General features: G+C 41.5%; 1 protein-coding gene across 2 annotated transcripts in view; it reads right to left on the reverse strand.

The window, feature by feature from the left end:
* LOC145350803 (pleckstrin homology domain-containing family G member 1-like) overlaps positions 1–19,625 on the reverse strand; it is a 171,797-nt gene that overhangs the window by 106,637 nt on the left and 45,535 nt on the right. The window lies entirely within an intron of this gene.

A 19,625-nucleotide genomic window follows, 5' to 3' on the forward strand; every position in this document is an offset into this window, starting at 1 on the left:
AGGGAGCCCATATTATTGTGACTGCTGTATTACAAAAGAATGGACACAAATTAAAATTGATATCAGGATTAGGTGATAAGAATGCAGAACATTAGCTAGTGGTTGAGATGGCCAGTATAGGAGGAGTTCAAAAGGGCAACAAGACTAGCATATGTTGATGAGGAAAGGAGGTATAAGGCTTAAGAACAGAATAGGTGGGATGGACTAATTTGGCCAAATAACCTGCTTCACAGCTACATTTTCTATCCAACTCTGTTCTGTGCTGGCAATTAAGCTGCTTTGAACCAAGTCTCGTCCATTATAGGCATACAGCACAAGTTATTCACTTGACTACAATCTAATTAACGCAAGTCATGATCTCAAAATTCACAAGCAAAGGTCTGGAGATTTGCATATGTTTTGTGCTCATTGCCTACTAACCTCAGATCCTATTATTGTGCCACTCCACTGAAATAGGTTAAACATTCTCAAATGGCATAGCGGAGCTAATTATTCACAAATATCACAAGAGCAGAACAGGACTTGGTAATAGTTTGTTAATAACCCTGATGATTTGCACATAACTCAAGTGGAATCACTCCAGAATCATTAATTGAAAAGCGCTCTTGGTTGAGTGCATTTCTTCAATTCTGCAATAATGCTACTGTTCTGAAATGTGTCAATTTATTAACACTTGAGGTTCTATCTACTTTCATTTGGAGGCAAGATCCCATCACACTATTTTAGATTAGGGACTTTCCTCTTAGTGCAAAAGCAAAGCATTGTAGATGCTGGCAATCAGATGAAAATAGGAAATGCTGGAAATAGTCAGGTCTGATGACCTCTATGGAGAGAAAAAGTTCAGTTCTGTGATCTTATCAATTACCTGAAACATCCTCTTTCCATTGGTGTTGTCAGATTGGTATACTTGCAGCATTTTCATAACACCCTCTCCCTCCTGGGTTTCCAGAGGTTGCGAAAGGAGTGTGCAAATACAAATCTTGGATGATATTGTTGAAAAAAGCTCTTTGCTAAAAAAAAAGGATCGGAAGCCTAACATCTAGACCTTGAACATCACTCACCCTATCTCCAAATTTAGAAATGCTTCAGAATAGTGAATGAGTAAAGGAGAGGAATTTCACTACTACCAATGCCCACCAGACAAATAACTTGGCATTTATTAAAACATCAAGTCACAACACAAAATCTGACACCAAGCCATATAAATGAAATATAGGGTGGGTGACCACAAGGTCAGTCAATCAATAGGCATTGCCGAGAAGGCTAGAACTGAGGAGTGCAGATATCTGGGATGGTTGTTGGGCTGGAAAAGACAATGGAAACATGGAGCAGCGCAGTTTGGAGGAATTTGAAAACGAAGGAATTGAATTTTAAAATCAAGGCATTGCGTAATGCATGATTGTTGGTGGGGAAGAGAAAACTGGAGTCAAGATTTAGGACACAAGTTGTGATTGACAGCTTATGGAGGGTAGAAAAATGGGAGGCTGGCAAGGAGTAAATGTTGGAATACTCAAATCTTGGAGGTGACAAAAAAAAACTATTGATAAGTGCTTTGACAGCAAGTGGGTCAAGACAAAAAATTAGCTAGACAACAGTATGGAGTGGAAACAGGTGGGCAAGTGAAGACGCAGTGTGAATGGATGCGAATCTTGGGGTGAAAAGTAAAAAAAATGTTGAGCACAATCTGGCTCAGTCTCAGATAGTTGCTATGGAGTCAGTGGCCTGGGCACAGCCTGCAGCAGGAACCAGAGGCAGCTTTGGCCTTTCAAGTACCTGATTAGATTAGAATACCACTGGACATCTTGGACAAGTAGTGTGGCAATTTAGTGATGATCAGGGAGGGAGGAGTTTGGGAGGCAGTTAAAGCTGAGTGTTAGTGAAATTCTAAAACTGTTTTTGAACGAAGAGAGGTCTTTCAGTGACAATGCAATCAACCACAATAAGTTAATGGATAGCAAGGACTTTGTGAACAAACAGTAAAAACTCTGCAGGGAGATTGCAGATGGAAAGCACAGGGAAGGAAATATATTGACAATGTAGCCATCTACAGGTTCACTGGTTGGGAAGGTTGCAGAGTAGGATAGGCAGTTGGGGGTTACTGCTCAAAAAGGAGACAGTAATGAATGCCTCGATTCAGATGATGCCAAGAAAGGCATAGGATCTTTAGACTTGAGGCTTAAGCATCAGGTGAAATTGGAAGAGGAAAACGGCTTGAAAGGGTTGAGGTAGGGATTTGGGAGAGCAAGAAGAGATCAAATGCAAATTTTCTCAACACTAAAAAAAAGGGTTCCCATGCAAATAAACACCAGATTGTAGTAACCACATTAGGTGAGCTCAGCACTGCAGAGAACATATTTCACTGACTTAGTGCACCACCCTGGGCTGCTAAAGAGGCTGTGATCCAGCCAGGGTTTCACAATTTTTCACAAGGCAAGGGCCATCCAATTGAAATCTTTAGTCTGGCAGATGCTGAACATCTGGCACGCAATCACATCAGAACACTGAATCAGCAGGACACTGTAGCTCCTGTCCAGTCATGTTCTTTTTTCTTGCCTGCACTCTCTCACTAGTCATAACACGAATCCATACATTAAAAGAAAAAAAAATCAAAGTGGTTCATTGCAAAAACAAGCATTCTTCCTCCCCCATACTTAATCAGACTTAATTGTTATTTCATTCAAAGAAAGTAATGCCATTTACGTTTATAGGAATTACCTCTACAGTAGACCATCCAGTTGACCTTCTACATTGCAAGTCACATTTCAATAGTAATAAACTAATAGCAATGTCTTCATTACTGTGGTCTATCTAGACTAATTGGTGTAACCAGTTTGAGTGACACATCTGGCTGAAGTATGGTCTTGAGATGTCTATCTCCAGAGGCAGTTCAATGAAGACCTCGCTCACTGAAAATACTGTTCAGCTGTCCTTACACATTATAGCAGACAATGTGAGCATCTCCCAGTGGGCAGCTTTGGGATCCACAGATTCCAAGTATCCAGTTCTATAGGACCGTAGTAGCCATTCAGCTCATCGAGTCTGCACCGATTCTGAAAAGTGCATCTTACCCAGGCACACCAACCACTTTCATGCAAGCCTGCTACAAATGCCTCCTGAAATATTATTTGAAAATAGTCAAAATTTTCATATTTAATAATAGTTTTTTTGTTGTTAAAAGTTGTTGTTAAAATGTTAAAACGATTTAATGAGATCAAGGGTTATAGGTAGGCCTGGTAGGTAGGGATATGATCGATGCAACTTGTGGGCTGAAGGGCCTGTTTGTGCTGTAGTGTTCTATGAAAGTTAAATCTTATATCAATAGTAATTGCTTTCACCATCTCTAGGGAACCTGTTCCATTGATTGCTGACTCACTGATGTATCTTTTGGTTCTACCCATTCTTGATAAGTTACAACCAAGTCCCTTTAGAGTCCTAATAACACTAGATTTCCCTTCACATTTCCTTGTTAAGATGTCACGAAGATTTTCAATCAACTTTGTCTGTTTAGAGTATAACCACAACCATTTCCTTCTCCCAAGCAATCTTGCTTTCATTAAAAAGGGACTACTATGAAGTAAAAAACAAACATGACTTCAGATTCACTCCAAATATTAAGCAGTAGCTTTTGCTGCATCTAGTGTGAATGGCTAGGGGCCCTGATAACATCTCAGCTGTATTGAAGATCTATGCTATGAACTAGCTGTACCTCTAACCAAAAATTGTTCCAGTGCAGCCATTACACTTCTACTTGAAGAATGTAGAAAATTGTCCAGCCTACAAAATGCAAGACAAATCCAATCCAGCCAATTACTGCCCCAGTCATTGGCCGAAAATTGACAGTTCCCCTCTCTCCCCAGCAAACTTCAGTCTCTAAGATAATGGCTTGCACTGTGGTGGTCGTCATCAGCTTGGGATGCCCAATGCGCCACAGTAGTCACGCTGCAGGATATCAGTGGGTTGAGAAGGTTCACTTTAAGCCTCAGAGCCTTCTTGATCAGTCAAGGTTCCCATTTCAATCCACCTTTACCATGCCAATGCCAACCCAAATCAGAAACTTCCAGCAAATGACTCTCTTCCAGTTGTCAGCGTAAACCACAGTCACATCTTGCTTGCAGGTGTCCTTGTCACTGAGGTGTGGATGCTCAAGAGATTGTGACCCAATGGCCAATTGGGTACAGAACCTTTCACCCAACTGATAAATACTGTCAGACCTCATCCTGCCAAGAATACACTCAAGTCAGCAAGGTGGAAACTATTCAGCCTTTTCTCCTGCTTGGCAACTGTCCATGTTCATGAGCCTGTATTCTTGGCACTCATGTGCCAAGAATACATGCTTGGTGGATTCACAGTTTGACATTGTCAAGTTATGGTTGCTCCTCACTCTTACCCAGCTTTTGCAAAGTCAGGTGTTAAATTTCAGCAAACATGGTTGGCTAAGGCTACTGGGGAGGCTTCAAACTAGAATGGTTGGGGGGGAGGGAATCGAAATGAACTGGGAGCAAGGAGGTTAGCTCGCAAATAGAGGGTTGTCAACAGTATAAGAGGGAGGATAGACAGGTGATGGAGAAGGGGAGTGCTCAGACCAAAGGTTTGAGATGTGTCTATTTTAACGCTTGGCGTGTTGTGAACAAAGTAGATGAGCTTAGAGCGTGGATCGCTGCTTGGAAATGTGATGGCCATTACAGAGACTCGGATATCTCAGGGACAGGACTAGATACTTCAAGTGCCGGGTTTCAGATGTTTCAGGACAGACAGGGAGGGAGGCAAAAGAGGTGGGGGAGTGGCACTGTTGATCAGGGATAGTGTCACGGCTGTAGAGAAGGTGGACGCCGTGGAGGGATTGTCTACAGAGTCTGTGGGTGGAAGTTCGGAACAGGAAGGGGTCAATAACTTTACTGGATGTTTTCTGTAGGCTGCCCAGCAGTAACAGGGTTGTTGAGGAGCAGATAGGGAAACACTGCCTGGAGAGATGTAACAATAACAGTTGTCGTGATGGGAGACTTTAATTTCCCAACTATCAATTGGAATATCCCTAGGGTAATGGGTTTGAATGGGGAGGAGTTTGATAGGTGTGTTCAGGAGGGTTTCCTGACACAGTATGTGGCTAAGCCTACAAGAGGAGAGGCTGTACTCGATTTGGTATTGGGTAATGAACCTAGACAGGTGTCAGATCTCTCAGTGGGAGAGCCTTTTGGGGATAGTGATCATAACTCTTGTCTCCTTTACACTAGCATCAGGCAAGCTAGGAAAAGTGTTTATCTGGAGTAAAGGGAAATATGAAGCCATCAGGCAGGAAATTAGAGGTGTAAATTGGAAGGAGGTTTTCCCTCGGGGGAAAATGTACCAAAGGTGGCAGATTTTCATGGAACGTTTGTCTGGAGTTCTGCACGACAATGTTCCGATGAGACAGGGAAGTTTTGGTAGGTTACAGGAACCGTGGTGCATGAAAGTTGTAACGAATCTAGTCAAAAAGAAAGGTGTACAAAAAGTTCAGGAAACTAGGTAATGTTAGGGATCTACAGGAGTATATGGCTTGTAGGAAGGAACTTAAGGAAATTGGAAGAGCCAGAAGGGGTCATGAGAAGGTAAGATTAAGGAAAACCTTAAGGTGTTCTACAAATATGTGAACAGTAAAAAGGATGAGACGCAAAGGAATAGGACCCATAAAAAGTGACAGTGGGAAAGTTTGTATAGAACCGGTAGAAATAGCAGGGAGGAGCTCAATGAATACTTTACTTTAGTATTCATGGTGGAAAAGGATCTTAGCGGTTGTAGTGCAGGCTTGCGGCAGACTGAAAAGCTCGAGTATGTGGACATTAAGAGGATGTGTTGGAGCTTTTGAATAGCATCAGGATAGATAAGTCGCCAGGACCAGACAGGATGTACCCCAGGTTACTGTGGGAGGCGAGGGAAGAGATTGCAGAGCCTCTGGCGATGATCTTTGCGTCATTGATGGAGATGGAAGAGGTTCTGGAGGAATGCGGATGTGGTTCCTATATTCAAGAAAGGGAATAGAGATAGTCCAGGAAATTATCGACTGGTGAGTCTAACCTCAGTGGTTGGTAAGTTGATGGAAAAGATTCTGAGACACAGGATTTATGAACATTTAGGGAAGTATAGTATGATCAAAAGTAGTCAGCACAGTTTTGTCAAAGGCAGATCATGCCTTACGAGCCTGGTTGAGTTTTTTGAAAATGTGACTAGACACATTGAAGGAAGAGGGGTAGATGTGGTTTATATGGACTTCAGCAAGGTGTTCAATAAAAGGTCCCCCATGCAAGACTTGAGAAAGTGAGGGGGATCCAAGGGGACATTGCTTTGTGGATCCAGATCTGGCTTGCCCACAGAAGGCAGAGTGTGGTTGTAGATGGGTCTTTTTCCTGAATGGAGGTCAGTCACCAGTGGAGTGCCCCAGTCATCTGTTCTGGGACCCTTGCTGTTTGTCATTTTCATAAGTGACCTAGATGAGGAAGTGGAGGAATGGGTTGGTAAGTTTGCCGATGACATGAAGGTTGGAGGTGTTGTGGATATTTGGGAGGGACGTCAGAAGTTGCAGTGTGACATAGATAGGATGCAAGACTGGACGGAGAAGTGGCAGATGGACTTCAACCTGGATAAAATGTGTGTTGGTAATTTTGGCAGGTCAAATGGGATGAAGGAATATAATATTATGGGTAAGGCTCTTAGCAGTGCAGAAGATCAGAAGGATCTTGGGGTCTGGGTTCATAGGACTCAAAATCAGCTTCGCAGGTAGAGGATGTGGTTAAGAAGGCATATGGTGTACTGGCCTTTATCAAATCGAGGAATTGACTTTAGGAGTCAGGAGATAATGCTGCAGCTTTATAAGACCCTGGTCAGACCCCACTTGGAGTACTGTGCTCAGTTCTGGTTGCCTCATTACAGGAAGGATGTGGAAGCCATTGAAAGGGCGCAGAGGAGATTTACAAGGATGTTGCCTGGATTGGGTGGCATACCTCATGAGGATAAGTTGAGGGAGCTTGGTCTTTTCTCTTTGGAGAAACGAAGGATGAGAGGTGACCAGAATGAGGTTTAAAAGATGTTGAGAGGTATTGATCAGGTGGATTCTCAGAGGCTTTTTCCCCAGGGCTGGAATGGCTGCCACAAGAGGACACAGGTTTTAGGGTGCTGGAAGGTAGGTACAGAGGAGATGTCAGGGGTACATTTTTTCACTTAGAGGGTGGTGGGCGAGTGGAATCGGCTGCCGGTGGTGGTGGAGGCAAATTCAACAGGGTCTTAAGAGACTTCTAGATGAGTACGTGGGACTTAATAGGATTGAGGGTTATAGGTAAGCCTAGTAGGTAGATATGATCGGCGCAACTTGTGGGCCAAAGGGCCTGTTTGTGCTATAGTTTTTCTATGTTCTATGGAGTCTAGATATGTGAAACCAACAATCCCATGTCACACTGCTAACATACTGGACCATGACAATTTTCTTCCTGTTGTGGATAGTCAAAACCTTACATGTGACAGTTTATTTGCCACTACAGGAATTCCCTGGTATGGAATGTTAATGTGGCATTGTCAGGGAAGAGCAAATCTAAATGAGGATTTGGCATATCTTGGTCTCCAGGTGCAAAGTTTAAACCTTTTGTCAGTTCTGGTGTGTAAGCAGGCACTCTAGACGACCTGAAGGCATAGGACAAGAGGAGGAATGTGCCAGAATGCAACCCTGTTTGACCCTACTGGAACATCTCAGCAAATTCAAGTGGTCTTACCATCATGGTGATAGAAAAGGAGAGATCACATGGAACAGCTTTGGCAGGCAGCCACCAGCATCTTAAATAGATCTTCTTGGCTCATGGGGTCAAACGTCATGGCACGATTGATAAAAGGCAATATAGTGGTTTCCTTTGTTCAGGGAGCTTCCAGGACTTGGATAGTGTGTTGAGCCAGGATCTGCAGCCTCAGGGACAAATACTTTTCCCATGACACTCAGCAGGGAAATGCCCCTAGCATTGCAATCACAACAGTCATTCTTAGTCAGATTCACAATCTCTGCATCACGCACATCCTGGGGCACTGTTGTCTCCCTCAGGAGGTTTGTGCAGATGCTGGAGTATCGATTTCAAGTTCATGATGTAAAGCATCAGCACATGGAGTTGTCCATGATCACAGTCATTAACTTTGCTAAGCTCCCACACTATGGGTTCAAATGCCAGGTCAGGCCAGCTTTCCAAGGTATCTTGGAAAATTCCTTGCTGACTGTCAATGTTCTACCCATCTCTCCAATTGTTTATTCCAGTCAGTGATGATTTCCCTTGCCTTTGTCAATGGGACCTGTTGCCTTTCTACATACATGTCCTAGACATTCCCTGGTCCAGGACATCTTGTGATCATAGTCATACTGTCTAGCAGTCTGTTGGAACTCCTTCTGGTGTAACTCGTGTTTGTAGTGTTCTCACACATATCTATTATACTTAGGGGTGGACTGCTTATCTTAAATCTGAGTTCAGCCTCAACCAGTCAAGATTCTTCCACTTTTGCTTTCCATATGTTGAATGTGGTATTGTAGATGGTGTCTCAAAGCATGTTCGATTTTGTTTTTTTTCAGTGTAGGGATGCCAGGAAGTGCTTGGCGAGTTATGGAGCTGTTCTGGATAAGCAGCATACGAGGACAGTACTTGTGTGTTGAAAGAAAAAGTTTCAAAGAGTTGTTCTATTTCCAACGAACCATGCCAGACCATCCAATCCAGCAGGTGCCAATGCCCTGATTTTGGATGACTCCAGGATATCTTGGGCCACAGCTTGTTTGGAGAGGTGCTCGTTACACAAAGCTCATGGTATCAGCAAAGTTCAAGTAGTTGGTCAGTTCTCATCTTTTCTAGGCCATGATGCCCAAGGCACGAGACACATGCCTCATGGCTTGCATCCCTTCATGCTTAAACCTCATCAATATCCAGCTCTGTTTGGGTTCTGCCAGAGCCACCTGTCAATTGCAGTACTGCTTTGGTCCACGCATAAACAAGAGCACTAAATTCCTAATGCAATTATGCAGAGGGAATGAATACCAGCCTTGCCAGCAAAACCCACATTCCATAGGCAGATAAAACAAAAAGACAGCTACATGGTCTCAAGCCAATTTGTTCAATGATGCACTCATCTTCTGCATTAACTAAAATGATTTGTAATTTGGAAGAGACGGTATAATCATGTATGGTTATGCTACTGGGCTAGTAAATCTAGAGCAAAGTCCAATAATGAAGGAAGGAAAAACATATCAGGAAGAGTGGCTATGATGCTGGAATATTATGCAAAAAAAAACTCAAATTTCCCTCAAACAAAAATTGTCTTTACTGAGGTCTGGCCTTTGTGACCCCAACATGGTAGATTTAATTGCCCACTGAAGTAGCAGTTTATTTTTCAGATGAGACGCTAAATTAAGGTCCCCTTCTGCCTATTCAGTGTAACCAAGAGATCAATTCAGAAAAGGTGGACATTCTCAAGGTACCTTGACTATTATCTCTTATCCACCAACTATAATCAATAGATTATTTGGCCATTCACATACAGTTTGAAATATGCTGCACAGAAGTTAGGTATAAGCAGCTGCACGCATTTACCAATGCTGCTCCCATACCTTTCATCCACCTGATTTTAATTTTGAATATAGATCTACTTCCTGACTTAACCACCAACAGCCTCAAAGCACTGAGGTTTCTTCAGTCTCCTGTCCAAAATTTTTACTAAAGTTTATTTATTAGTCACAAGTAAGGCTTACATTAATACTGCAATGAAGTTACTGTGAAAGTCCTGTAGTCATCACACTCCAACACCTATTTGGGCCAGTGCACCTAACCAGCACATCTTTCAGACTGTGGGAGGAAACCCATACAGACACAAGAAGAACATGCAAACTTCACACAGACACTGACCTAAGCTGGGAATTGAAGCCAGGTCCCTCGTGCTGTGAGGCAGCAGTGCTAACCAGTGTGCCATATCCATGACCCTTTGTGCTACATCCCTCAACTGGAGGCACAGTCTGCTTCTAGTTACCTTGTATCAACCTTTAGAAAATATTAGATGTTATTATCACCCCATAAGTGGTATAATTATAAATTAATGAGAAAAAACTCAAGTATTTCTTTGTATTCATACCAGGCAGTATTTTCTTTCCAATATATACAATGAAGCTTTTACGTTTCAATATTCCAAGTATTACAGGCACTACATCTGGAAACTATTTAAATCTGTGCCCTGAAGCATTGAAACATGTACTGAGGAAGACATAACAAGAGAAAAATGAGACTGGTCAACATCACAGAATCAATCCTTCATGAAAAATTCCTTCCAGATACTCAATTTAATATATTCATTATCAATGTAGAAGTTACCCATGGGTAATACAAAATACCTATTCTATATTTAAAAAAAAAGCACAATTTTCTATAAACGTACAAATAGTGGCATACATTCATCAACTGAATATTCAATTCATACCCACATACTAGTTAGTCAATGCTCTAAATATAGCATGTCAGAAAGTAGTGAGATATACATTTCAGAATCAAAAAAGGTCCTTACCGATAGACTCAGTTGACATGAGGCATTACTGAGTCGAGGCCAGGATCAGAGGAGAAGTATCTAGATTACTGAGCTAGTAATCTGGAAGTTTGGGCCAATAATTCAGAAAATAAATGTTTAAAACCCACTATTAGACTCAGAATTTTAATTTTTTTTTAAAAAAAGTACCTTGAAAGTGATCATGAAACATTTTAATTATCACAAACTGATCACCTTCACCTGGTCTGACTGGTATGTGACTCCAGTCCCAAACTAATATAGTTGGCTCTCAACTACTTTTTAGTAGCAAGTCAGCATACTAAACAATTCTAGATGCCAAGTCATCATTATCTTTGGAGGGAAACTAGGAAGAGACAATAAACATCAGACTTGCCGGCAAAACCAATTTTCCAAGAAGAATTGTATTAAATTTAAAGTGTGATACATTGCTAGCAATCAATTACATAACATGAGAAAGACACATGAAAAGGAGCAAAAACAAAAATGGCAGGATGGAATATGACAAAAACTTAATGGTACAAACTGTTGGCAGCCAGCAACTTTAGCCAAAACACGCACACTTAAACTACAAAAACTTGCATAAAAACAGAAACATACCAACTGGGAATAGACCATTTGGCCCTTCAAGCCTCTGCCATTTAATAAGATCATGGCTGATTTGATGATAACCTTAAATCTGCATTTTGCCTATCCTTCAATAATTGATCATCCCTTTGCTTACCAAGAATTTATGTCTCTGCTTCCACTACCTTTTCAGGCAGTGGGAGTTTAACTCCAGCAGACATTGGATCTAGTGTTAACTCTGGATGATTCTAGCAGGTTTCATCACATGATGTATCGTCAACTGTACCTCCCTCCCCACTAAGAAATCTCACAACATCAGGTTCAAGTCCAACAGGTTTATTTGATAGCAAAAGCCACTAGCTTTTGGAGCGCCACTTATTCATCAGTTGAGTGGCAGTTCTGTTCACAAACAGGGCACATAAAGAAACTCAATTTACAAAATAATGGTTGGAATGTGAGTCTTTACAGGTAAAGAAGTCTTAAAAGGTACAGACAATGTGAGTGGAGAGAGGGTTAAGCACAGGTTAAAGAGATGTGTATTGGCTCCAGCTTGGTCAGTTAGTGAGATTTTGCAAACCCAGGCAAGTCATGGGGGTTACAGATAGTATGACATAAACCCAAGATCCCGGTTGAGGCCGTCCTCGTGTGCAGAACTTGGCTCTCAGTCTCTGCTCAGCAACTGTGTTGTTGTGTGTCATGAAGGCCGCCTTGGAGTCCAACGCCAGCATCTCCACATCATGACCTCCCTCCCCACACAGTTGCCACCAAACACATCCATCTACACTGTAAAGGAGAATATTGAAATGGAAGTGCACAAAGTTGGATGAATTTCTTGACAGGTCCTGCACTTCTTCCCACCCCTCCTCTCCACAACAGTATTACCAAGATTTAGACCAGAAATAGTCCCACGGTCCAAAGATGTGCAGGTTAGGTTGATTGGCTATGCTAAATTTCCCATAGTTTTCTGGGATATGTAGGTTAGAGGGATAGGGGATGGGTTGTGGGGATTGGGGGAGGGGGGGTTGTTGTCAGCAGACTTGATGGGCTGAATGGCCTACTTCTGCACCACAAAGGTTTCTACTATTCTAAATATTCAACAGTTTAAAACAAAAAAAAAGGGTTTTTGGGAAAGTTTGCATATTAAGACTATTGCTCTCTCAATAATAACTCATCCCAGGAACAGTGACAACAGGAGACAAGGGGACTTCCATTTGCTGGTAGCTCAACAACATTCAGAATTACAGAAGTGGTCTCACATCATTTATATTTAAACAGCATGTTTAGTTACTTTGGCTGCTGCTAGGATCATTTGACTACATTAGGCCTAGCTTCACACAATCAAACACCATCTGTTGGCAGAAGAATAAAAAAAAGTTTTCCAACATTTTAAGTGCCACTTTATAGAACTATTATGGATGGCAAGCAAGCAAACTTTAAACAGTTTCAATAATTTGAAAGCCAATGTTCCATTGCTATATCCCCAAATATAATTGATCAGATTTACCCCTGGGGGTGCAAACAACAAGTCAAACAGTTTTGATCCATAAATTCACAATACAGATCACTCGTTAAAAAAATTCTAAAGTCAGCATTTTTTTTTTTATAATCATAATTTAAACAGAGCCAAACAATAGATTGGTTTGTCATCCAGCAATGAAATAAACCAGAGCCACAACCATAATTTAGATCATTCTAATACAGCATCTCTACATATTAAAGTAAGTCTCAGCCCATACCCAGCAAGCTGTTAGTACTACTTATTTCCCCTCCCATCCACTCCTAGTAGTTTCACATTTACAGCAGGATTACCTGCAGACATTACTCCACTTATTCTCTCCAACAGAATGAGAGCCAGTGGAGAAACCTGACTTTTAGAAATCAAAAGCCCATTGAAATGCAAGCACCAATTAACTTATTCAACAAGAACACCTTCAAGCATGTTGAGGTTAATCCAGGTCTGTTCTGTTGCCTCCAGTTGAAAACAAATCTCAAACTCTCAAAATCTCCTTTAATCTTAATTCATCTGAGTACAGGGCATTCTGCTCTCCCTGGTTTCTGGGTGTTAGAGGTGGGGGTGGAGGGGAGGCAGAGGGTCAATAATTGTCTGATAATTATTTTTAATTAATTGCAGCTGTAGGAAATCAACATTGCCAATTACAGACGAACTACAGTTCCTTCTGACTGGCCATTTATTGCTCAAGTTAGTAAAACTCGTTTTTTTGTTCAAATTCAGAAACTAAAGCAGTGGCAGAGGAGTTGAAAATGCCAAGCTCCATCTATGATCACAACTTGCATTTATATAACGCTGTCAATGTAATAAAACATTCCAAGCTGCTTTACATGAGTAAAATTAAACAAATACTGATGGTGAACTAAAAAAAGGATATATTAGAACAAATGGCCAGACATTTTGGAAAAGAAGCACAAAGAGCTAAAATTGGAGAATAGTTATAGGATTATGGAGATTACAGAGATAGGAAGCAGTGAAACTATGGAGGGATTTGAACATGAGGAAAGAAAAGGTTTAAAAACTCGTGTGCTGGTGGATCAAATTTGCTTTCTACCATTCTGATAATCACATGATACAACAGTGACTAAGCATAGCAAACAATCTCGTCTGCAACAGACCCAGACATAACAAAAGGAAAGCTTCAGCTATGATACTCCTCTATATGCACAATAAAAAGGAAGCAGCAAGATTTCCCCCCTATTTTGGCTCAATATGAGCCTTTCAGTGCATTGCTACATCTAATTTTCTTTACTCACTGCCACCATTATTTGTTGTGATAGCTTCAGTTTATTATCAACAGCACCTCCAACAGTCTTTCATTTTCTATGCATGTTATTTTACCTCACCTTAAATAATAGAACCCTCCTTGATGTTTAAATAAATATCTCCCTATGAACACTTTACATTTCTGTCTGCTGACATTTCATCTGCCACCTGTCTGCCCAACTTCCAAGTACATTTGAACGTTAATGTGGTAAAGTGGATCAGCAAATTTGCTGATGATATAAAGATTGGAGGTGTAGTGGACAGTGAGGAAGGTTTTCAAAGCTTGCAGAGGGAGTTGGACGAGCTAGAAAATTGGGCTGAAAAATGGCAGATGGAGTTTAATGCAGACAAGTGTGAGGTGTTGCAGTTTGGAAGGACAAACCAAGATAGAACATACAAGGTAAATGGTAGGACACTGAAGAGTGCAGTAGAACGGAGGGATCTAGGAGTACAGATACATAATTCCCTAAAAGTGGCGATTCAGGTGGATAGGGTTGTAAAGAGTGCTTTTGGAACATTGGCCTTTATAGATCAAAGTATTGAATATAAGAGTTGGAATGTTATGGTGAGGTTGTATAAGACATTGGTGAAGCTGAATTTAGATATGGTGTGCAATTTTGGTCACCTGATTACAGAAAGGATATTAATAAGGTTGAAAGAGTGCAGGGAAGGTTTACAAGGATGTTGCCAGGACTTGAGAAACTGAATTAGAGAGAAAGGTTGAATAGGTTAAGAATTTATTCCCTAGAGCGTAGAAGAATGAGGGGAGATTTGATAGAGGTGTATAAAATTATGATGGGTATAGATAGAGTGAATGCAAGCAGGCTTTTTCCACTGAGGCGAGGGGAGAAAAATACTAGAGGACATGGGTTAAGGGTGAAGGGGGAGAAGTTTAAAGGGAATATTAGGAGGGGGCTTCTTCACACAGAGAGCGGTGGGAGTGTGGAATGAACTGCCAGATGGAGTAGTAAATTCGTGCTCACTTTTAACATTTAAGAAAAACTTGGACAGATACATGGATGAGAGGGGTGTAGAGGGATATGGTCCAGGTGCAAGTCAGTAGGACTAGGCAGAAAAATGGTTCGGCACAGACAAGAAGGGCCCAAAGACCTGTTTCTGTGCTGTAGTATGGTTCTTACATAGCTTAAACTTCTTCAATTTTGGAAACTATTAGCTTTGTATCATCTGCAAATTGATTGTGAATGCCAGTTCAAGATCATCGATAAAGATTTTAACAAGAGGTCTAAAACTGACTTCTGTGGGATCCCTGTGGTAACATTCTTCCAGCTGTTGATAATCCCTGTACTATTAACCTTTGGATTCTATCAGTCAACCAATCATGTGCCCAGAGGTATTTCCACTGATTCCCACTTCCTTTACTTTCATTACCAGCCTTTCCAAAAGGACAGTATCATGCAGAAATCAGACCCCACACACGCAAGACATACTCTCTTTCATCTTCTTCCATCGGGGAAAAAGATACAAGTCTGAGAACATATACCAACCAACTCAAGAACAGCTTCTTCCCTGCTGCCATCAGTCTTTCGAATGGTCTTACCACATACTAAGCTGATCTTTCTCTTCACCCTATTGGTAACTTCAGCAATATATTCTGCACCCTCTCCTTTCCTTCTCCCCTATGAACTCTAAGAACGGTATGTTTTATTTGTATAGCCCAGTAATGTGACAATAATAAATTAATTCAAGTAAACCCATCCTCAGCCTTAACAATGTCAAGTTTTCTGCTACACCCACAAAGAAAACTTTTGTTAGATTGGCAAAATCTCCCCGTCATGAAACCATGTTGAGTCTCCTTTGCAATTTTATTTCTATCCAGATACTGTCACCTTGAATAAAGTTTTCTGTAACCTTGCCCACAATGGGAATCAAATTCACTGGGCTATAGTTTCCTGAGTAATTTGCTACCTTTTTTGAACACAGGAACTGCATTGCTTTTCTCCAGTTCCCAGGCAGCTCTCCAGCATTCAGTGATTTCCGGAAGATTTGCGCCAGAGTTCCTGCAATTTCCTCCCTCATTTCCTTACGAATCATCAGATGATCCTTATCCGGCCCCTTGGATTTGTTTATCGAAAGTTTACACAGCTGTTCAACAGCCATGCTGGTAGTAACGTGTCACAATGTACCACCACAACACCCTCTCGTTTCCTCTCTAGATCAATTAAAGTACCTATCTCCTTCTTGGTGAATGCTGAAGTGAGAATAGCCCTTTTGCCACTTTGCAGCTTCAGTTGTCATGCTATCACCCAATTCCACTTTCAGTGGCCCAACTCCTTCTCTCATTCTTCTTTTTCTCTTAATATAGTGACAAAAGGTTTAATTATCTTTTACTTCTGCCATTTTCAATTCAATTTTTTTCTTTGCCAAGTCATGTCCTTTTTTACATTTCTGACAGCCCTTTTGGTTTTGAATCCATCTTACCTCTGTGCCATTTTTCTTCATGGCATAAAGCATTTTTTTCAGTTTTATTCATTGCCTGGTCATCCCATTAAATCAGGCAAGAATGGGTTTACTAGGCTGATACCGGAGTTGAGGGGGTTGAGCTATGAGGAGAGGCTGAATAAACTAGGCTTGTACTCGTTAGAGTTTAGAAGAATGAGGGGAGATCTCATTGAGACATATAAGATGATGAATGGGATGGATCGGATAGAGGTGGAGAGGCTCTTCCCGCTCAGAAAGGTCAGTAGGACTAGGGGGCACAGCCTCAAGATAAAGGGGGGGCGGTTTAGAACGGAGTTGAGGAGGAACTTCTTCACTCAAAGGGTGGTGAATCTCTGGAATTCTCTGCCCGTTGAGGTGGTAGAGGCTGCCTCGCTAAATATATTTAAGATGCGGGTTGATGGGTTTTTGATTAGCGAGGGGATTAAGGGTTATGGGGAGAGGGCGGGAATGTGGAACTGAGACACGACAGATCAGCCATGATCTTATTGAATGGCGGGGCAGGCTCAAAGGGCTAGATGGCCTACTCCTGCTCCTATTTCTTATGTTCTTATGTTCTTATGAATGCCTGAAGCTTGGTACTTTACCTCCTGGAGGAAACTCTATATCTCCTTCATTCTCTTAGCCATACTCAAAACTTGCAGGCTGACATTGACTGCTGTAACTTTCTCATAGACATAAAGTTGCCCTTTTAAAATTTGACTAACTTGTATGCGTTACGTAACCTCGTTAATTCTTGGAATGTCAAATATGATCAGATTATGATCACGAGTAATTAAAACCTCACCCACCTTTGTGTTGGAGATGTAATCATCCCTGTTACTCATAATCAAATTCAGGATGTTTCATCCCAGGGTTGAGTCTTTTACAAACGGAACCACAAAAGAGACTTCCATTAATTCTACAACTCCCATCCTGTCAGGAAAATTATGAGAAAAGAAAGGCAGAAAAAGCCAGAAAGAGAGAAAACAAGAAAGAATGAGTGAATGAATTAATGAATCATTTGATCCTTTCAGCATGACACATCATCTTCTAAGGGAAGTGAGTGCAGATATGAAAACCATAGCAACACTAATATCACCCTGTCAAAATGTAAATCAGCCTCTGAATCCTGCCACTAAACAACAAAAAGGTTGCCAACTCTGAGTGGACTGCATCATGTGGACTATTGACCATATGATGTCTGATCATGTGATTCCGGCCCACAGTAACTTTCCAATATCTGCTGGAGTAGATAGCTCCTGCTGGCTGAGTTTAATTCTTACTGTGTGGGCTGACCTGTGCGACATATTCCAAGACACATTCCTGTGGCACAAGGCCACATATCTAAATTGTAAAATTCCATTCTCTGCTGATATGTCTCAATGCACAGCTGTTTAGTTGCAAGCTGGAGCTACGTTTGAGACTATCAGCTGTTGTGTTTGTCACGTTCTGCAGACTCCATTCACTTTTCAACTTGACCTAGTGCCTTTTTGATTATCACCTACACTGAAAGAATGCTACACGCTTTCCCAAGTGCAGTATAAGTATTACGTTGCAAATATCTGTCGTGAAGACTGCCTTCACAGCACGACCAACTCCTCTATTAGCCTCCAAGCCAAGGTGTCAGCTGTGGCTCAGTGGTAACACTACTGCCTCTGAAAGCAGATTTGCTGTTTAAATCCCATTCCAGAGATTTGAGTATATAACCCAAGCTGCCACTTCAGTGAGAATAGAGCATTGGCGGAGGAGCGGCTGTCTTTTCGATGAGATGTTAATGCAAATGCGTGGGTCTTCTCAGGTATGTATAACAGATCCAATGGCACTATTTTGGAGAAGAATGGGGAGTTTTCCCTGGTACCCTCACAAATATTTATCCCTCAACTAAAGGAGATTATCTGGTCATTCCCTCATTTCTGTTAGTGGGATCCTATTGTATGTAAACTCACAGCCACATTTCCTACATTACAACAATGGTTGTAAAAAAGCATTTTCTTGGCTGCAAAGTGCTTTGGGACATCTTTAGATTGTGAAATGTGCAATATTAATCCAAGTTTTTTCTTTATTTTTCTTTTATTCAATTTTAAACATGCAGTCATTATTCAAATTGAGAACTTAGTTATATGACATCAGGCTGATGACAAGAATTCAATGCTATGTTACTATTTCCATACCCACTATGGTAACATTGAGGTGAATTTAATGCCCCCCGCTGATAGCCTTGGCATGGAAGTGCTCGCCAAATTCAATAGGTGGTCTTCCCATCACCTACCCACCTGCTCCTGTCCCCACCACAATTATACTGGTGGCAGGGGTGCTGTTGGGTAGCCCACCCACAGTGTATCAGTTGAGGTCCCTTCGTGTGCAATTAATGTCCATCTAATGGCCTTATCCCTACCACTGCCAGGAAATAACCAGCAGTGGGAGAGGCTCATACCAAGTGCTCAGCCCAATCAGAGGACCTCCCACAAGGTTTTATTCCCCCAAACACCCCCATCCTCCAGGTTGCCCTTTCCTCAGGATCCCTCTAACCCCAGCCTTTCACCACCTTGCTCTCCATGCCAGGATCTGCCAGCTTGGCACTCAGAATTCCCCAAACACTTAGAGAAATTCCGACCCAATGCTGCACACCTCTGTCAAATTGGTCATTAAATGGCTGCAGGGCAGCTGGTGTTCCCCTCAGTGAGGTCCCCTTGGACCTTTTAGCTATGCGGGGGGGGGGGGTGGATGGAATTCAGCACCCTGTATGATTCAGCCCATTATGTAACCTCAATTTACTTTGGATCCTAAATCAATCCAGTATTCAAACTCCTAATCATCATTGCTCAATTGGGTCAAATATCTGTGCCAGAGGGGAAAAGTGTCCTGAAAAATAAAGATAGCTACTCGTTTTGGACAATAGGACAATGTGTGATAGCAAATTGGCAGCTGATTTTACACAGCATCTATTGAAATCAAGGAAAAGAAAATCAAATAGATGTAAATCAGATTGCAGGTCGCTATTGCCTGTCCTATAGTAATGTTCACAACTAATGCACCCCCATCTATCAACATCTTTGTCAAACCATTAGCACAAGAAGCATTTTGCTCCATTTTCCATAACCTTAAGGCACTGAACATTCAGCATCAATTCAATTATGATCGATAGTAGTGTTTTATATTGAGTTTCAAAAGGAAGGGAATGGGTGGCAGAACCAATCAAAAGCCTTTTTCTTTCCTTTCTATGTAGTGGTTGACCAGAAAAGGAAAAGAACCTTGATGATGTCCTTTCAAAATGAAGTAGGCCGTGCTGATAGAACATTTCCTT

The sequence above is a fragment of the Carcharhinus amblyrhynchos genome, chromosome 12 (assembly GCF_965287045.1).
Source record: "Carcharhinus amblyrhynchos chromosome 12, sCarAmb.v2.hapA, whole genome shotgun sequence".
Taxonomy (NCBI): domain Eukaryota; kingdom Metazoa; phylum Chordata; class Chondrichthyes; order Carcharhiniformes; family Carcharhinidae; genus Carcharhinus; species Carcharhinus amblyrhynchos.